A 21828-nucleotide genomic window follows, 5' to 3' on the forward strand; every position below is an offset into this window, starting at 1 on the left:
CCTAAGTAATGAGCCAATACTGATACATTATTATCAACTGAAGTTCATACGTTATTCAGAATCCCTTAATTTTTACCAAATGTCCTTTTCTTCTTCTAGGATCCCATCCAGGGTGAATCCTGCGTTCTGTTTACTTGTGTCTCCTCAGGCTCTTCTTGGCTGTGCCAGTTTTTCAGACTTTCTTTGTTTCTGATGACCTCAATGTCGAAGAGTCCTGGTCAGGTGTTTTGTAGAATGCTCCTCAGTTCGGATTTGTCTGTTGTTTTTCTCGTGATGAGCTGGGGTAATGGGTTTTTAGGAGATGGACCATGGTGATAAAATGTCATTCTCATCACATCCTACCAAGGATACCTACAACATGCCTTAACTTTGGTCACCTGGCTGAGTTGGTGTTGGTTAGATTTCTCCACGACCAAGTTACTCTCTCCCCAGACCCTGCCCCTTCCTTGGAGGGAAGGCACTCTGCCCAGCCCTCACTTAGGGAGGGTGGGTTATGCTCCATCTCCTTGAGGGTAGGGTAGCTATATACACTTTGGGGAATTCTTCGTGGACACATGGATATTTTATACTTTGGGTTATAATCCATTCCTTTATTTATTTTGTAGCTCAGAGTGTTCCAGCGATGGCCTCTGGGAGCTCTTTCAGTCGGCTCCTGTGTTCCTTTGATACACCCCCATCGTCTAGTGTGTGTTGTTTATGCTTGAGCACTTTCTTACTTTCTGGCACTGTCCGAGCCTCCAGACTCGTCTTGTAGATTTCCTACCCCAGTTCGAGAATAGCCATTTCTCCAGAGATCCCTGGTTCCTCTTTATTGGAGAATGGCATTAGAAATCAAGAGAGCTGAGGGCCCGATGCTGGTTCTGGTATTTTGGTGATGGGTGTCCCCTTTTTACCTGAAAGTCAGATCTTTTCTCCAATTATTTTCTTTGGTTCAGAACGGGAGACTCGTCGGTAGCTCCTCTCAGCTCTTGGTGTCTGAACGCCTTCCAGCTCCAGTTTTACCTTTCTTGGCTTCTCTGTAAGCAAAACGGCTCGGCGACTTCTAGGCATGAATGCTGCATGGTTCTGGGCAGGGGGGAGACTGCTTTCCATCTCAAATGCCAGCACCTTCTGGCCAATGCATGGCTCTGGATTCAGGCCACGAGAGATGAAGTTAACCATGGCTCCGCAATTCCATCCCCTGGTCATGTGTGGTCACTCAGAACATGTTATCTTCAGCAGAGTCTGGAGCATTTCTCCCGACATGTGCCTGACACCTCTGTGCCTGCTCACAGCATTCTCTTACCATCTTCCTACCTCACATTGTCTCAAGGGACCATAACCTAGGAAGCTGTGGTGTCCTCTGCAAACTAGAGAAACCCTGCCATATTGGCTTATTGCTGCATGACAAACAAGCACAACAGTTCGGTGGCATGCAAAAAGAAGCACTTCTTTATTTTTATTGAAGTATAGTTAATTTACAATGTTGTGTTAGTTTCAAGTATACAGCAAAGTGATTCATATATATATATATATATATATATATATATATACACATATATATTCTTTTTCAGATTCTTTCTCATTATAGGTTATTATAAGATATTGAGTATAGTTCCCTGGGCTATATAGTAGGTCCTTGTTGTTTATTTTATATATAGTAGTGTGTATATGTTAATCCCAAACTCCTAATTTATCTCCCCTAACCCTCTTCCCACTATCCCCTTTGGCAGCCATAAGTTTGTTTTCTATGTCTGTGAGTCTATTTCCATTTTGTAAATAAGTCATTTGTATCACTTGTTTTTAGACAAGTAGCTGTTTTTATTGAATACAGAAGCTCCTTGAAAACTCTGTGGACTCCGGGGCTCTTCTGCAAGTCCTTTCATTCCCAACGTGCTGGAGGCAAGCACACGTCCCCCGTAACTCCCTCCCATTTCTTCTCGGGGATTTGGGTAGGAGAGGAGGGAGGAGAGGAGTGGGCATATGTATCATTTTTTCAGATTCCACATATAAGTGATATCATATAATATTTGCTTTTCTCTGACTTATTCTCTTAGCATGATAATCTCTAAGTCCATCCATGTTGCTGCAAATGGCATTATTTCATTCTTTTTTATGGCCGAATAGTATTCCATTGTGTGTGTGTGTGTGTGTGTGTGTGTGTGTGTGTGTATCTCACATCGTCTTTATCCATTCATCTGTCAATGGACATTTATGTTACTTGTATGTCTTGGCTATTATAAATAGTGCTGCTATGAACATTGGGGTGTATGTATCTTTTCAAATTAGAGTTTTGTCCAGGTATATGCCCAGGAGTGGGATTGCTGGATCATGTGGTAACTGGATCATGTGGTAATTTTTAGTGTTTTAGGGAAGCTCTCTACTGTTCTCCATAGTGGCTGCACCAATTTACATTCCCACCAACAGTGTAGGAGGGTTTCTTTTTCTCCATACTCTCTCCAGCATTTATTATTTGTAGACTTTTAATGATGGCCATTCTGACCCGTGTGAGGTGGTACCTAGTGGTAGTTGTGATTTGCATTTCTCTAATAGCTAGTGATATTTTCATGTGCCTGTTGGCCATCTGTATGTCTTCTTTGGAGAAATGTCTATTTAGGTCTTCTGCCCATTTTTTGATTGGGTTGTTTGTAAAAAGAAGCACTTCTGTAGCTCATGGGTTTCCAGGTTGGTTGGGTTTGGTTGATGGAGGTGGGCTTGGCTGGTTGGCTCTGCTGATCTCAGCTGGACTTACACTTGGTGGCTGGGCTGGCCATCAGGACTGGACAATCTAAGGGAGGACCAGCTGGGGTGGTTCTGTTCCATGTATCTCTCATTCTTTCTCTGGTACCAGTGCCCTAGCCCACCATGTTCTTCCAGTGGCAATAGCAGAAACACAAAAGGACAGCAAAAACTGAGCGGGCCTTTGAGGTCTAGACTCAGAACCAGCACTCAGTCACCTCTGCCTCATTCTATTGGCCAAAGCAAGTCACTCGGCCTCATTTGATGTCAAAAAGTGGGGAAAAAGTCTCAAAGTCTCCATCCTTTTAGTAGACAGGGGATAGGGAGTGAATATTTCTGAATAGTAATCTACCACATTTCACTATGCACTTCCTCTCATGGATTAGTTATAAAAATCTCAAATGAAGGTTATTTCTGAGGTCTCTAAATTTTTTTTACAATGAGCACGTGGAAGAAATGGCAAAGATTCCAGAAGCTGTGATCAATGACATACTGTTGGAAAGGTGCTGTGGTCACTGATATCCATGTTCCCCTCCTCTACCTGAGCACCCACTAGACTATATTTCCCAGCAATCCTGTATCCAGATAGGACCATGTGACTAGTTCCAGCCAGTGGCATGAGACCAAAACGGTCATGTGTTACCTCTGGGCAAAGGCAGTTAAAGCTAGGTGGGCCTAGCCTTCTCTAGGCTAGAAGGCTAAAGGCCTTCTCTGTATGCTCTTTCTTTCCTCATCTGCTCACTGGATGTAGGAAATCCAGTGAAGGTTTCCAACGCCCTCAGGCATGGGGGAGCTATCAGATGCAGGAAGCCTGGGTCCCTGAATGACTGTGTGGAGCAGAGTGGCCTCCAGCCCACACTATTTTGGACCATTTTGACACAGTGTCATTACGTTAAGTCACTGAGATTTGGATATGTTTGTTATAGCTGTTAGCATATCATGACTAATAAAATCCCCCTTCCTGATGGCCACTAGTAGTACTTGCTGAAGATGACTCCTTTGAGTTAACTCAGTAAACTGTAACTTCTACAATATCAATAGTTATGTATGTGAGTGTTCATCTTTGATAAGTGATCTGAAGGTCTATCTCAGCCATCCACCACCCAACTTTGGCAACATGACCCGCATTTTTGCCTTAGGGGAATATTCCTTCTCTAATCTTAACTGGTGTGCTTCTGGAAAAGGTGACTTCAGCCCTTGGGTTCTTCCTGGGTGGAGCACATGACCTGGGCTAAGCCAGTGAGGTCTTTGCATTCCCTTAGCTACAGTGATTGGTGCAGGGGTGGGTGCATGACCTAAGCTGGTCTAAATTTAATCTCAGGGTCTTGGCAGGGCAAGTGGAAATAAAGACTGCCTCTCTTTCAGCAGGCATTAACAAAAAAGATTATAGCCATAGGAGATTCAGGTGGTCATCCTGTAGTTAAAAGAGAGCCAACCTTAGCTGAAAGCATACACTAAGGATAGTAGAATAGAGCAATAAAAAGAGCAGGTCCTTGGCACCATTGTCAAGCAGCTGGATCCAGCCTTGCTTGTAGCTGACATACAGTTGAACTTTTCAGTCAAACAAAGGTCAATAAGTAGCTTTTATGGGCTTCCCTGGTGGCACAGTGGTTAAGAATCTGCCTGCCAATGCTGGGGCCACGGGTTCGAGCCCTGGTCCGGGAAGATCCCGTATGCCGCGGACCAACTAATCCCGTGTGCCACAACTACCGAGCCTGTGCTCTACAGCCCGCGAGCCACAACTACTGAAACCCATGTGCCACAACTACTGAAGCCTGTGCGCCTAGAGCCTGTGCTTTGCAACAAGAGAAGCCACTGCAATGAGAAGCCCGCGCACCGCAACAAAGAGTAGCCCCCGCTCGTCGCAACCAGAGAAAGCCTGCGCACAGCAACAAAGACCCAACACAGCCAAAAATAAATAAATAAAATAAATAAATAAATAAATAGCTTTTATGGTTTAAGCCAGTTAGTTGATTTTCATTTGTCATACCCAACTATTCTCAATGGATTCAGCATTTATCACGTTTATAATCAAATAAAAAATTTTAATCAGAAAATGTAAAATATTAAATGACATTAAAATAGATGATCTCTAGAGACCACTTCTAGTTCTAAAATTTAGAGTTTATGAATCCAAGTATGAATTCCTAGCACTTAAAGTATTTATAGTAATCTATACATAGAAATGTCTTGATAACCAAAGACAGTCTAATTATTTGAAGACTTCAGGCAAAAGGATGATGAACATTCCAAAAAAGAAATAGGGACCTTCTTATACATGGGCAAGATCCCTCCATGGCTCTCCATCAATTAAACAGATTCTGTAAAACTCTGTATAACCTGGCCCCTGCCTACCTCTCTGATCTTATCAGCTGTGCTCCCACCCATTCCCCTTAGCTCACTGAACTTTAAATCCTCAGAGCTCACTCCTGCCCTAGGACCTTTGCACTTGCTATTCCCTTTGCCTAGAGTGCCCTTCTGGCTTCTCCTTTTTCTGGCATCTACGCAGGTCTCAATTCCTCTTCAGAAAAACCTTTCCTGACCACCCAGCTAAAGGGAGTCTCCATCTCTGGTGCTCTTTTTCTTTTTAAAATTAATTAATTAATTAATTAATTTTTATTTTTGGCTGTGTTGGGTCTTCATTGCTGCACATGGGTTTTCTCTAGTTGTGGCAAGCGGGGGCTAGTCTTCGTTGTGGTGCGTGGGCTACTCGTTGCAGTAGCTTCTCTTACTGTGGAGCATGGGCTCTAGGTGTGTGGGCTTCAGTAGTTATGGCTCGCAGGCTCTAGAGTGAAGGCTCAGTAGTTGTGGCACATGGGCTTTGTTGCTCTGCGGCGTGTGGGATCTTCCCGGACCAGGGCTGGAACCTCTGTCCCCTGCATTGGCAGGCAGATTCTTAACCACTGTGCCACCAGGTTGATCTGATCCATGTTGTCACTCTTTCAGGGAGTTCTTATGTTCTAGATCCCCGATGGAAAAAGAGGTGACCGTCCACCTATCACTGAGGAGCCGTAGCCCAGAAATAGTAAATATTTGCTTGAGAAGTGATTTAGTACCTTTCATGCCATGATTAAAGTTTAACTTTCATTGAACACCAGGGAAGTCCCTCCCTCTCTGGCACTCTTTACAAATCACCATCTAGTTCTTTCACAGCACTTTTTACAATCTAACAGTACCTGGTTCATCTACTCACCTGTTATCTCTGTCTCCTGATAGGATAAGAATTCTCCAAGGGCAGGGCCCTTGCCTCTTCTGGTGCCCCAGTGACTCCAGCACCTGGCACCATACCTGGCACTGAGTGACAAGTAGTCAGAACCTAGGAGCCAAACGGAGACAACAGTGTCCTTTGGAGCAGGATAGGGAATGGAAGGGACCTGTGATATTGTCGTGGATTTGGGGATTGAGACTTCACAGAAGGGAGAGCCGTGTGAAAGGGAGCAGCGGGAAGGCTGCTCCTTGGTGATGGTTATTCAAGTTTATTCATAGAGTATTTCTAAAAGGAATGGTGTGAGTGTGAATGTGTGTGTGTGAGAGAGAGAGAGAGAAGAATAGAAGCATCCTTGCCAGAATATAATAGAACTGACATTAGAATCATCATTGCATGTATCACTTAATATCTGCCTGGTACTTTGGGGTCTTGCTCTCTCCAAGCCTTTATCACCCACAAGAGCCTCTCCTGCAAGCTGCAATCTGAGAGGATTCACTTGGGGGAACAAAAGGACACCCCAGGCCATTGCAGTTCAACATTATCATTTCCTTCCACTTCCTTATTATGAAATGGGAATGAAGATAGTTCCCTTAATATCAGAAGAAATGAAAATGATTTTCTCTGGGCTGTTGGGTAACTTCCCCCACCTCCTCTCTCTGCTGCCAACTCAGATTCACACGCCTCTACAGGTTTTCGGGGGGCTCTTCTCCATCAAATGTTGTTATTGAATGTAAACCTCAAAGCAGAAATTACAAAGAATGATGCTCAAGGCAGCTGTATCTTTTTTAAAAAAAACTGGAAACAGAATATACAGTCAAAACCCACCTTTCTCTTCCTCGTGTCTCATTTTTTTCTCTTTTCCTAGTGGATAAGGAAAAATGCAGGTGCTTCTTTTAAGGCTTAATTCTCAGAAAGATAATGCTGAATTGAGCTGTAGCCTCAGAAAACTGCTTGGAAAATTGGTGTGCACACAGTCTACTCTCGATGAACTGAAAAGAAATATGACTGTTGGAACAGAGCTAAAATGGCAGTGGTTGGATGACAAAGGAGATGAGCATTTTCCTTCTCTTTCATTTTTTCTCTATGTTCATTTTTGGAGCATTTTCTTATTGTTGCTGATGACCAGCCTCTGCAAACATGGTCCCTGATGCTGCTACATGGCTAGTGTTTAAACTGTCCCCTCTTGTCTGTCATCTCAGTGTTACTCATCCATCTTTTCTGGGTCATTGGTTGATCTGATCCATGTTGTCACTCTTTCAGGGAGTTCTTATGTTCTAGATCCCCGATGGAAAAAGAGGTGACCATCCACCTATCACTGAGGAGCCATAGCCCAGAAACAGTAAATATTTGCTTGACAAGTGATTTAGTACCTTTCATGCCATGATTTAAGTTTAACTTTCATTGAACAACTTCTCCATCTATATAGATACAAATAAAAACTTGGGGACGTGTGTGATGGCCCTTTCACTCGTCTCCTGACAGTCTCTCTGGCTCGCCACTAATCCATTCTCCTCATAGCACTTTGTTTCGAAAACAAAAATATAGTCATGCCACACACCTGTGTATCACATTCTGTGGCTCCCTAGTGCCCTCAAGATTCAGTCCACACTCCTTATCCAAACATTAAGATCCTGGTGGGTTTGGCTTTTCATTGATATTTCCAGCCTCATTTTATACCTGCTGTCTTTGAGGCTGGGGGGCCAGACCCTGGTGTGTCTCTGAGGGGCCAGTCAGGAAGCAGAATGCGCGGTGCTGTGGACTACGGTCTACATTATAGGAATCAGAACATACAAGGATGTGGAAGAAGCTGGGGGAGAAAAGGTTCATAAATGGGAGCTGAGGATGAAGAGAATTCTGGAAGCTTGGTGTGGGCCAAGCTGATACAGGGGCCCTGTGAAAGGGGCTGACGTAGAAGTCCATGGAAGTCTACAGAAGTCTGTGGCCGTCGCCTGTGTGAATTCACAGTTAAGTGTCTAGAGATGGGCTTGACGTCACTGTTGATTAGCACGGTCGGGACGAACTGGATGCTGCAGGCATCTCTGCCTCTGTCTGCCTTTCACCTCCCCTAACCAAAGCCAACCTTCAGAGCTTGATGGCTGCTGCTTCACTTGGGTCTCCCTGGTCCTGCACCACTTCAGTTTCCGGCAACTCTAACCCAGAACCATATACAGAAGAGGAGGCTGGGAATCGTGGTTCCCAGTGTAACCAAGTTGCTAACAGAATAATCCAGAGGAGTGGGATGGCGGGGGTGGGGGGGAGAATAGAAGAGACACAGTCTCTTTTGAGTCTCTGGACTCAAGGAACGGAGAGACAGAGCAGCTAGGTCCCAAGATGGTATCTGGGCAGTTTTGCTGTGTGATGTGTGATGTAATTCCCTCCTCCCCATCTCCACCAGATCTTCAGTAAAATCCACACCCCTTGACCATATGTTCAAGTTGACTTTGCTTTCCCTTCCTTTTCCTTCCTCCTTCCCCCACTTCCTCCTCTTCTTCCTTATAGGTGACCTGAGTCTGGTCTGAAATGGACATGGGAAAGGACAACAGCTGCAGAGTTGGCCCAAAGCACATAGACTTCCCATTTTATTAAAAGGAAATGTGAGTTTCCAATGTTGAGAAATCACAATCTAGCCTAACTGTCTCCTTTTATGTTAACTTTAAATCTTGTATTTTAAAGTTACAAAAGTAACACCTCCTTATTGGAAATCAAGCAACACAGAAGCATAAAAAGAAAAAAGTAAGTTCTGTCTCCCTTGCCCCCTTTCAGCCCCACTTACTCCTTATTTCATCATCAAAAAAGCAGAAGCCCAAAGAGGTTAATTGCCTTTGCTCTAAATTGCACAACACTCATTTTGGTCTGTAATGGAGCCTCTTATGAGTGACCCATCTCTCAAAAGGCTGGGCTCTGAAATCCTGTTCTTCAGAATGTTGATCATCCACCCAAAAGGTCTGAGAGTGTCTTCACCTAAAATAATTTGCATTGATCTCTGTGGTTGCGGTTTCCATTCTGCGTTAAAGTGTGCAGAATGAGGGTCATTATCAGAGGCTCCTGTGGGGTGGTTGTATCTTGGTGGGAGCGACCACAGCTTGTGTCAGGGACTAGCCCCTGGTTTAGGGACTCAATTCTACAAGTCAGTTGAGTGAGGTCAACTTATTAATTTATCTTTGCAGTGACCAGGATGCTTGTGGATACATTATCTGGCTCAGGGACTTTCAAAGGCTTTGATCATGGCTCACAGTTAGAAGTACATTTTACAAAGCAGCCCAGTACACACACATCACACACACACACACACACACACACACACACTCACACGCACCTCTAAAAGAAACGCTTCACAAAACAATGCTTAAAACCATGCCACTCACTTTCTGCTGATCTTTATTCCATTCCATTTGACTGCAATATTTGAAAATGCTGTTTGCATCTGTCTAAATGCATTTCATGACCTACCAATTGGGCTTGAGTCGCCTAGATTAAAAAACACTGATCTAGGGCTTCTCGAAATCAAGGAGTCTTGGAAGGAAGCGAAGTTCATCAGAAAGTTGCTTGCTGTCCCTCGAATCAGAGTCAAGAGTGTCAAAGCATCTTGAGGGTGAATTCAGCAAGGCTGCCATAGCTCTGCCTGGGTTATTTCTGCTCCAGTTTGGGGCCCACTTCTCTACTGACTGCGATGCTTCTATTTGCCAAGGAGTGAAAATCGCTCCCACTTACTGAGTGCTTATAGCGTGCTAAGTATTGAAGGGTAAAAGAAAATTTTAAAAGAGGTCTAATAATATGGTAGAAATGAGTAGATAGATGTTAAGTGGGGGAAAGCAGCCCTCTGCCGAAGGTCCTGCTCCAAGACGAGTATAATGAAACCAAGTTGTTTTAACACCTGCTGCCGTCAGTGAGACACGGAAGGAGAAACATCTGCCATTAACATCGTTGTGGTCACACAGCATGATACAATTTGCACACCTTTGGAAGAAAACCAGCAATAGGGTTTTTACTAGGAAGGGCTGCTCAGATTCTAACTATGGAGCCTCAGGACCCCAAATCTCCCCAGTGTTACTGTCACAAGATAATGAGAAAGAAGCAGCTGCGGAGACCTGAGAGGGTCCCAGGTGGGATGCCGTGGGCAAGATCCTCTGTGATGGGAAGAGAGAGAGCAGAGGAAGGAGAGATTTTTGTTTGTTTTGCATTTGAGAACTCTAAGCAGGATGCAGGCTGCACATCGCCATCTGCCTCTGATTGAATCCATGTAGGTAGTAAATAACATAGTCGCACACCCAGGTTGCGTCAGTGGTCAATATCAGCATCTGAAGAGCCCTTGGGCTGGGGAAAGATGGATGCCCTCTCTCCTGATGCCCGGGGTGGGGCAATCAAGGCAGCCTGCTGCCAAGAAGAGTTAGGAGATCAACACCAAACACTTTATTTTTATTTACTTCGATCAAGAAAATAACAACTAGGTTAAGATATAAAACATTTCCAGCCTCCAGAAGGCTCTTTCCTTCCTCTCCTAATCAATCCCTGCCAAAGGGAACCCTATTCTGACCCCTATCAATATCTATTAGTTTTGTCTATTTTTCAATTTTTTTCTTTCTTTTTTTTTTTTTTTTCAATTTTTGGCTGCAACCTGCGGCATGTGACATCTTAGTTCCCTGACCAGGTATTGAACCCATACCCCCTGCATTGGAAGGTGGAGCCTTAACCACTGGACCACTGGGGAAGTCCCTCAATTTCTTATAAATGGTCTTATACCATGTGTATTCTTGTGTGTCTGGCTTCTATAACTTGACAGTATGTTTATATGATTTTTCCATGTTGCACAGGCAGTCGTGGTTTGTGCTTTTCTTCCTGGCTGTGTAGTATTCCATTGTATGAACATGCTACAGTGTATCATTTTGATAGTTGATAGATGTCTGAGTGGTTTCCGTTTTGGCTGTGAATAAAGCTGCTGTGAATATTTGTGTACAGGTTTTTTAGGTATACAGAAGCACTCCTTTTTCTGCAGGATATATATATCTTGGAGTAAAATTCCTCAGACATGGTAAACATGTATTTAGTTTTAGCAGAAACCACCAAACAATTTTCCAAAATGGTCAATCCAGTTTACACTCATACCAACAGTACGTAAGAGCGCCATATGCTCTACATCCTTGTCAACATTTGGTTTTGTCTGTATTTTTTATTTGAGTCATTCCAGCTTAAAACTCTGTTATATACGTCATTTCATGTTTTATTATATGGATTTTCCCAAATCTTTATGACAAGGGTATTATTGTTCTCACTTTCTGAATAAAGAACCAGAGGCCTTGGGAGGTAGAACACTTGTCTTAGGGCACTTGGCTAGTGTATAATAAAGGTGAGATTCAAACTGTGTACCTAACACCCTGGTCTTGGTTCCTCCTGGTTATCCCATGGTCAACCGATCAAGTTAGTGTTTAGGTTGGGGTACTTGGGGGCACAGTCCCCATGGTGTGATTGTATTATTTCATTAAGTATCATCTCTGAGTTTGGGCCTGCACCCTCATTCAATCTTATATTCCCCTGTAGGCTATGGTGATATAACTAATTCTTTTTCATCATTCAAAGAATACAGTTACTTATTTAGTTTAAAAACCACATAATTTTTAAAAAACAAATAGCAGGTTACTTGAACCAGTGACCAAGGATTTTGTTCTCTTCAATGGAGGAAAGATTCCCAAAGTTACAGTAGGCAGACTCTAGGGTGACCCCCTGTGATCCCACCTCCCACACCCTTGTATAGCCCCCTCTCCTGGAGCGTGGGTGAGACATGCAGCTGGTTTTTAGCCAGCATAATATGAAAAGGAGATGGGACGTGTAAGGTTATAATGCTCATTTTGAGATGCTTTGATGAAGTATGTGGTCGTGTTGGGGAAACCTGTGTAGCAAGCCTCTGAGTGCAGCTTCCAGGAGCCAAGGGCAGCCTCTGGTCAACAGTCAGCAAGAATCCAAGGTCCTAAATACAACAGGCCATTAGGAACGAAATATTGGCAGCACCCACGTAAACGTGAAGCAGATCCTTCCCCAGTCGAGCCCCAGATGAAATTGCAGCCCTGGCTGACACTTGATCACATCCCTGTGAGATCCTGAACAGAGGACCCCATTAAGTCATAACCAGAGTCTTTACCTGCAGGGTCTTTGAGATGCTAAACGTGTATTATTGCTACACATTGATAACTAGTACAAAAGCCTTGTCTCTGCATGGAGATACAGAATGCAATAAAGAAATCTAAGTTGATCAGCCAACAGATCTTATCCAATTTAAGTGCTGGTAATAGACAACCACATCATTCCTGGATGGGAAAGAAACCTCCTTATGTAGATGCTTAAGTCCTATAACTCATGACGAGCTGATGAAGGCTTTTGGAGTCAAACATCCCATGATGTCTGGACTGTAATCCCACAGTCTTGGGAAATCACTTTCTCTCTTGCACATTTGTTGGGTTCTAAGTGTGATCAGGATAGTCGTAATGACTCCCAAGTGGGCTGTCAGTTATGGCAACATTTCTTGAGCAAGGGCTCCACTGGAGAAGTTTCTTAACCATGTGCTGGGTATCCACATGGATGGCAACTGAACTGATGGGGCAACAAAGGTGGATGAGCATAGGGGAGAGGACAGCTTCTGTCAGATACAGCCCTAGCACCCAGATCCTGCAGTGACCCTGCAGAACTTTGGCCCTAGCTGATTAGCCCCACAAGTTACCATTTGCATGTGGCATCTATTTGCATAATACACACTAGTCCCTGGCACTTCGGAGGAGGAGGCAAAACAGGCATCTCTTTGCCCATCATTCTTATTTGTTTAGAAATATTAAGGTTTGGATGGATGGAGTTATCACTTGTTTGCTTCCTCTCATTCCTATTTAAAGCAGTTTATAAGGAAAGTCCTCCAGAAAAACCCAGCCTCCCCCCCACCCTGACCCCTACACATGACTTTTTGGGGACTATGGTAAAGGAAGGGGAAGGTCATTAACCAGAGAGCTGCCAGAGCTCTCGTTCACATGGTCAACTGGATTATGTCACATCCCTGTTTGACTCTGTCCATGGCTCCCCCTTGCTCCCGGGACGAAGTGTGTGCTCCACGGCCCTGCAGGGTCTGACTTCTGCCCTGTCTCAGGGCTCACCTCACAGCCCTCGTTCTCCATCCATGTTCTTTCTGCTCGTGTCCTTTCCCCAGCCTGCGTCCTCCACCTGGTAGCCATGCCCTCCCCCTTTCTGCTCATCCTTCAGTTCTCAGGTTACATGTCACCTCCTCAGAGAAGCCCTCCTGGATCCATACCTGATTGGAAGGTCCCTGCTGTAGGCACTCTCATACCCCTGTATCCTTCTGGCACATAACATGATTTCAGTGAAACAATCAATGAACTGCCAGTGAAGTCCCCCTGCTAGAAAGTTATTCTGTGAAGGTAGGAGGTACTACCTGCTCCCACTATCATCCCAGGGCCTACAATAAAAATTTGCTAACTAAGTGATTGATGGAGTGAAGAAATCTATGAGCAAATGAATGAATGGAGATCAATGTAATTTTTTAAATGTAACTTTTGATTCTGAGATTTTGATTGGCTTCCCTGAGACTAGGAGAGGAGCTTTCCTCATCTTCTGATAATTATCACTTTAGCTCTGGTGTTTATGGTGGCTGGATTATGATTCCATCTAGGGGACCGATGTCTGCTCTCAGAGGGGTCAGGTTTGGTGATGCTGGCCAAGAAGGTCGTAAGGTTGGCATGGCAGGGGGTGACACTGGCTGGTCACAGTAACAGGAAAGAGAGCTTTGGGGCTGGAGTGGTTCAGATTTTGGTTAAGGAGGAACATGGAGAAGTAGAGAGGGGTATTTGTGCCTGAAGGACTAAAGGGTCAGTGGGAGACGAGAGGAAGAGGAGAGGAAGAGAGAAAGGGGAAAGAAAGGAGAAAAGGGCTTGGGAAATGGAGGGAGCCCCAGGAAAGACTCCTTGACAGCTTTGCTTATTGCTCAGAAGAGACTAAGTGGAGTCTCTCTCAGAGAGATGCCAGGGTTGGCATTTGAGCAGAGAATTGAGTAATGGGGGGCCCAGAAAAGACCTCGAAGGAGAGGGTTCCAGGCAAAGGGACAAGGAGTAAAGCCTCCAAAGCTAGACTCGGTTTGGCCAGAATGATCCGGGCTCAGTGAGTAGCAGGAAGTGAGTTGGAAAGCACATTTTAATGGGACTTTTATAGCTTATTGCACACTTGAACGTGTACTACGTTATTTTGTTTGACCCAGCAGCCCCATGACTTAGAGTATAAGTACATTTAGAAGACAGGAATCAGGGGACAAACCTCTGGGCTCTGGACTAAGATGGTAGCTAGACTTACCATGTGACCATTTCTTATTGTATATAAATATCCAATCACTATGATGTACACCTGAAACTAATATGACATTGTATATCAATCATACTTCAATTAAAAAAATAAGACATCCTCTCCAGACTTAAATAAGCTATGAACATTTCAACGCATGTAATTTTTCTTTCACCTTGACTCACAGTACATTCTTTAGTTAATGTAGCAAAGCAAAAACAAAAACAAAAAACAAAAGAAAACCAAAAAACAAACTCTAGGCTCAGACTGCCTGAGTTCAAATCCTATTAATTTAGTTATTGTACTTATCTTGCAAGTGACTTCAATTTTTTCTTATGTTTAAAATGAGACCAACCATCTCCATCATGGGCATTTGGGGAAGATTTAATGAGATAGTCACACAAAATGTTCACTGTGATAGTTGGCACACAGTAAGCTCTTAATAAGTGTTACCCATTATTACCATTATTATTATTTTTTTTTGTGGTACACGGGCCTCTCACTGTTGTGGCCTCTCCCGTTGTGGAGCACAGGCTCCGGACGCGCAGGCTCAGTGGCCATGGCTCACGGGCCCAGCCGCCCCGCAGCATGTGAGATCCTCCCAGACCGGGGCACGAACCCGTGTCCCCTGCATCGACAGGCGGACTCTCAACCACTGCGCCACCAGGGAAGCCCACTATTTCTATTTTATATAGCCAAAGTGGCTTATTTGGAAGAGCATTTCCAAATGTGTGGCTATAAACCTCCTGGGACTGATTCTGTGTCTCAGCAGATGCGTGATTTCTTTCTACTGCCTGCCACGTTGAAGGTACTCAGTAAATATTTGTTGAATGAATGAAAGCATGAACAAATGTGGCACGGATCAGGCAGAAACAGAAGGCAGAGAGGAGTTTGAAGCTAATTTGGTAGGCAGTGGGGAGCTATCAAAGCTTCTTGAGCAGAAGCAGGGAAGTGTCAGATGGATCGAAGGAAGGAGGGTTTGGAAGCGGATGAATGGTTGGCAAGCTGTGGGCATCTTCTGGATGAGGAATAAAAGACTTGTTCTCGGGGCTTCCCTGGTGGTGCAGTGGTTGAGAGTCCACCTACCGATGCAGGGCACACGGGTTCGTGCCCCAGTCCGGGAGGATCCCACGTGCCGCGGAGCGGCTGGGCCCGTGAGCCACGGCCGCTGAGCCTGTGCTCCGCAACGCGAGAGGCCACAACAGTGAGAGGCCCGCGTACCGCAAAAAAAAAAAAAAAAAGACTTGTTCTAGGGTTTCCAGGGAGGAGGGAAGGAGGACTTTCTTTTTGTTCTTAGTACTGCCTCGGGGGCCTGCAAATCACCCTGGATGACTCCCCTCCATGTTGTAACACACCTGGTGCCCCTCTGCATGTGATGTGCTGGTCTGCCTACTGCAGCCACCTTCATCCAGGTCTCCTGGATTGCTACCCTAGATCCCTCCAGGGTCCCCTCTCATTCACCTGTCCTGTATCTCCAGCCAGCAGACTCTTATAAAAAGGCACCTCTGATGTGGACACTCTTCTCTTTGAAACCTTCCACTGGCTTCCTACTGTCCCTAAGATAGCTTCAGTTCCCCACTGTGGCTCCCAGGCCATGTATAATCTCGTCCTGCTGACCTCTCCTCTCTAACTTGTTTCTCCTTCTTCTCCTCCTTTCTCTCAGGGCTGTCCATTTGGGCTCAGCTGATCTGACCTTTCTCTATCTAACAGAATGCTCCTGTGTGACGCCTGCTTGAACTATTTCAGGGCCTGAGCTAAAGGTTCCAGTGTGATCTAGAGCATGGCTTTTCATCCTTCAATGTGCCCTGGAATCGCCTGGGTATCTTGTTATGGGGCTGATCCTGCTTTAGTAGGTTTGGTGTGGGACCCAAGATTCCAACATTTCAGAGGCTTTGACCCCACCCGGGAGCTTGTGGGAAATGCAGAGTCTCAGGCCCTGCCCCAGACCTCTGAATCTGAATTTGTACTTTGGCAATTTCAGTACATAAGTGTCTGAGAGTGCTGGTCTAGAGCACCTCTTAAGAGCAGGATACCCCCTTTCTGGTGGCTCCCTTGTGGGTCAGGGTTATGCCAGGCCTGGCCCAGGCACCTAGGATTTTGTTACTGAGTCTGGCCTGTTGGAATCTACACCCATGAGCTCTGACAGAATGAGACCATTTCGGGAGCCATTGCCTTCAACCAGCAGAGAAGAAACAGAACTGGCTGAGACGGGAGGTTGAGACGGTCACTGAGATGATGGGAGATAAATTCACTGAAGCCCTGCAGTGGCCTGGCCTCCGTGCTCTCCCCCTGGCCCACCTGGCTAACCCCCAAACGACTTGTAAGGCATGGCATGGGAGAGCTATATGACTTTTCTTAGCAGAATGGGGTTTGTGGTGGCCTTTCTTTTTTTAAAAAAAATTTATTTTGGGACTTCCCTGGTGGCGCAGTGGTTAAGAATCCGCCTGCCAATGCAGGGGACATGGGTTCGATCCCTGGTACGGGAAGATGCCACATGCTGCGGAGCAACTAAGCCCGTGTGCCACAATTACTGAGCCTGTGCTCTAGAGCCCGCGTGCTGCAACTACTGAAGCCCACGTGCCACAAGTACTGAAGCCCACGCATCTAGAGCCATGCTCCACAACAAGTGAAGCCACCACGGTAAGTCCACACACTGCAACGAAGAGTAGCCCCTACTCGCTGCAACTAGAGAAAGCCCATGCACAGCAACAAAGACCCAATGCAGTCAAAAATAAATAAATAAATTTATTTAAAAATTTTATTTTATTGAAGTATAGTTAATTTACAATGTTGTGTTAATTTCTGCGGTACAGCAAAGTGACTCAGTTATACATATATATAGTCTCTTCCATTATGGTTTATCACAGGATATTGAATATAGTTCTGTGCTATACAGTAGGCCCTTGTTTATCCATTCTATAAATACTAGTTTGCATCCGCTAATCTCAAACTCCCAATCCTTCCCTGCCCCACCCCGCCTTCCCCTTGAGTGGTGGCTTTTCTTGGACCGGTATATGATTTCCCAGCTGAATAGAACAGGCCCTGAAAGACAGAATCTTAAAGGGAAGGCCACCAGGTTAAGGGCCAGAAGGGACTTGGCAATGCAGTAAAGTTCTGGCCTCTTGTGATTTACATATCCAGAGGTCATCTTCTCCCATCCTGAGAGGGAGACAAGATGGCCTTTCCAGACCCATGGAAAAGCCAAGGCCTGCCCTGGGTGTCTGAGGAGTCTGGGCAGCCCGGTTTCCTGATTTCCTGCTTCTGCTGAGTTCTTGTTCTGTTGGCCTTACCACTGTTCCTTTACCACTGGCATTGATCCCAGTGTGGGCCCTGGCTCCCAACCCCGCCTGCAACCCGCCATCAAAGCACCCACAGAGGGCTTCCCTGGTGGCGCAGTGGTTGAGAGTCCGCCTGCCGATGCAGGGGACACGGGTTCGTGCCCCTATCCCGGAAGATCCCACATGCCGCGCAGCGGCTGGGCCCGCGAGCCATGGCCGCGGAGCCTGTGTGTCCGGAGCCTGTGCTCCGCAACGGGAGAGGCCACAGCAGTGAGAGGCCCGCGTACAGAAAAAAAAAAAAAAAAAAAAAAAAAAAAAGCACCCACAGATACAAGCCATGAAGTTGCAAGGATCACTGGAAAGGCATGACATTGCTGTGCAGAACAGCAAACTTAAAACAGCACAGAAAACAGAACAGACCTCCTATTCCCGAAGTTCTCTGCCCCGCCCCCTACCTCTGGGGGTTTTTCTCTGGCCCCTCACACCATGGAGTGCCTGGCCTTGGGTCATCTCATTGCTTTCTCTCTTTCAGTCCTCTTTCAAGTTCTCCTCCAAGTCCTCCTGTTAGGCAAAGGGATTTAGTTCTCTCCATCCCAGGCCTAAAGTTCTCAGACCCACCTTTGCAAAGTCCAGGGGCACCAAGGCTCTTAGAGGCTGGAGAGGCTTTCTTGGCCATTAGCAGCAGGAAGAACCAGAAGGGACCTGGTGGTTACCTTTACCAGGAAGCACCCCCTTTATTAGGTACTTGTGGTTTTCAACAGCATTTCCCCCCTTCCTTTATTTATTTTATTTTTACTTTATTTTTATTTATTTATTTATTTTTGTGGTACGTGGGCCTCTCACTGTTGTGGCATCTCCCGCTGTGGAGCACAGGCTCCGGACGCGCAGGCTCAGCGGCCATGGCCCACGGGCCCAGCCGCTCCGCAGCATGTGGGATCTTCCCGGACCGGGGCACGAACCCATGTCCCCTGCATCGGCAGGCGGACTCTCAACCACTGTGCCACCAGGGAAGCCCCTCCCCCCTTCCTTTAGATTATCTCTGATAGAAGTTTCTTTGAGGCAAACAACCTGTAATATTTTATGCCATTCATTCATTCACTTATTCATTCAACACATATTTATTAAGCAAGGTCAGTGTGCTGAGTGCAGATACTGGAGGAAAATACAGATGTGCTTGTTTCTAGAAACCTGCTGATGGATTGATTGCTCACCTCTCCCGTGCATTGTAGCACCGGTGATTACTAATGCTCTTGGTATATCCTAATACAGTCAAATGGAAACTCACAAGATGTTTTTGAGAGGTGTGAGTATTCTTCACCATGCAAAGGGATTCACTGTAGGATTAAATAAATCCAGAGAATTTTACAATTTGAAGGGACCTCGAGGACCAGCTCATTCAATCCCTTCATTAGGCAGCAGTGGAAGGTGAGATTTAAAAAGCTGAAGAGACTCACAGTAATTCAGCAATGCTAAAGCCAGAGGGTCACATCCAGCACTGTTTTTACATTCCTGGGACTGGTCACTTTCCATCATGCTGTGCCCAATGTAGAGATACTCTGATGAGGAGGAGGATGATAACGATAACATTTTTTGAGCAGCAGACACTATTTTAAGTGTTTTTCATGTTACAACATTGTTCTCACAGCAATCTCATTATACCACTGAGAGTGCCGAGGCCCAGAGAGGTTAAGCATTTTGTCCAAGGCCACACAACTCAGAAGTACTGGCATGAGGGTTCTAATCCAGGCCATCTGGCTCCTGAGCCCGGGCTCTGAACTGTATCACTCCAAGGCTTCTCTACAGAGAGGGACTAACCAGAAGCCCCTGCAGAGAAATGTGTTTCCACCCACTTATTTAAAGGAAGGTACTTCTGTATTCAATGTAATTTCAGTGCTATGTAAACCAAAGTTTGGTATTAGACCTTGCAGATCTTTTAAGGTATGAAGTGCTAGGTACAGAACCTCCATTAAAATTTGTAAAGCTTTGCTGTTAAAATAGCCTGAAAAGCAGTTCCTATGATGCATGTGACAATAAGCAGAATTGTGATCTAAGTAACAGGTGAATTGGGACAGTGGCCCCGGCGCGGCTGCAAACACCTGCAGACTTTACAGAATGAGGTGTTTGGAAATAAACCCATTCCAACCCCAAGTGTATGCAGTTTTCTTGCAAAGCGATAATATTTAGGGGACTGCTTACCAAAAAACCAAGTCTCTCTTAGCAGGGATTGAATGAAATACTGTGATATTAATGAATTAAGTGCAGGCATGTTCTGCTGGTCCCCAAAATGCTTTTTTCATTTAATTTTTTATATTACAGTTGATTTACAATGTTGTGTTAGTTTCATGTGTACAGCAAAATGATTCAGTTATACAGATACATATATCTATTCTTTTTGGAATTCTTTTCCCATATAGGTTATTATAGATTATTGAGTAGAGTTCCCTGTGCTATACAGTAGGTCCTTGTTGATTATCTATTTTATATGTAGTAGTGTGTGTATGTTAATCCCAAACTCCTGACTTATCCCTCCCCCTCAAAAATCTTCTAATTAGAGTCTTAGAGTTGACTTTTTTTCCCATTTGCTTTATTAAGTAGGAAGCCCCAGTAAAGCCCAGAATCTAAAACAAATATGAGTTAGTTCTCTAGTTAGTGTCCTTCCCTTGAAGCTGTTATCAAAATTAACCCCAGGGAGTATAAACTTTAATGCATCCACCTCAGCAATACCTCCCCTGATCTTGGGAAGCCGTAGAAAAGAGAAAAAGAGAACATTATGAACCTTGCAGGGACTCTGAAGTTTTATCAATTATCACAAGCAGCGTGAGGCCAGAGTCACTGAAATCATCTTGGGGAGGGTAGGGTGAGAAACGGACTTTTTTGCAACGGAGCATTATTGGCTGAGAACAAATGGGTTGCTATTTGTTTTCTCTGTTCATCCATAATGATTACAGGCTGGCGTTGGTGTTTAGCAACAGGATCCAGCAGGTCGGTTATGACAACTTCATCACTGTCATTAGCGCCTTTTGTTTGCAGTGAACGCGAGAAGCTGTTCAGCATTAAGGGAAAGAAGGGGTGGTGGGGAATGCGTGGAGAAGCTGAGAGGGTAAAGGAGAGAGCCAAGCATCCCAAATTCACACACTAGGAAGACCAAAGAAGGACACCCTGGGTGCTCTGGTCACACTGACTTCACTGGGGGAGGGGCCTCAGTTAGGGGACCCAATTTTGGACTCTATGTTCTTTTTACCAGAAGAGTCATTTCTTGTGTCTGTAAAGGCTAGTCTTTTTTTTTTTTTTTTTTTTTTTTTTGCCAATTTGGGTTCCTAGAAATGCACTAAGGAGATAACCTTTTGGTAAGGGATCTTTCTGCTTCAAGGGTGGTGTCTGTGAATCAGTATCTTCTCCAGCAGGCGAAGGTAAAATGAAGCAAAATCCATAGAGGAAATGCAGTGACCTTTGTTGGGGACCTACTGGGTATCAGGCAAGGTGCATTTTTATGAGTATTATCTCCTTTTTCTCAACAACACTGGGGTCCAGTGGCTTCATTCCCACAGTACTGATGAGAACAATAAAGCACGGAGAGGTAATATGTTACCTCTAAGACCACCCAGCTAGTCAGAGCAGAGCAGGGATTTGAATTCAGGTGTGTCTCTTGTTGCAAACTTGTACCCCATGCTGCAACCCACCCCCTTCCTCCTGCAAAAAAGAAAGGAAAAAAAACCCCACTACCAAACAAATTTCTTAACTGAGTTCAAAGAGGCAAGGTTAAAAATCTCAGTATTCGGAAGACCGTGAAAATGTAGGCAGAAGCATGTATTTATTTGACGATCTGATCATGTGAAAGCTCAGATGATAAAAAGACATATTGAAAGAAACTGTACTAATTAAATCATAAAAATGCATTATGCTTTTTTGGGAACTCACCCCTCCTCCTGGGGTGACCCTTGACAAGACATTCTGTGTTCCTGTTTTTTTGGCAAAAAAAAAGTTAGTGGAAGATGAAAGTTTGATATTTGGCTCATGCAAATCTTTGCCTCATTGGTGAATTCTGTGCCCCCTTGTCATTTTGGCTTTCTGCTGCCTGACCAAGCTCCTTTGACTCACGTGCCTACTTCTTACACCCCTCTTGTTCTTTTCTGGACAACTTCACTGAATACTGTGCGTTAGGTCTTGAGAAGCATCTGGTAAAACTGGCCAATTGTGATGGGAGGCATACAGGGAAAAAGGTGGGGCGGGGGTGGCTCAGTGGGAGAGGGAGAGAACAAAAGAGGGCAGGGTTGGGCTTCCCTGGTGGCGCAGTGGTTG

The sequence above is a fragment of the Mesoplodon bidens genome (assembly GCF_964165515.1).
Source record: "Mesoplodon bidens genome assembly, chromosome: 13".
NCBI lineage: Eukaryota > Metazoa > Chordata > Mammalia > Artiodactyla > Ziphiidae > Mesoplodon > Mesoplodon bidens.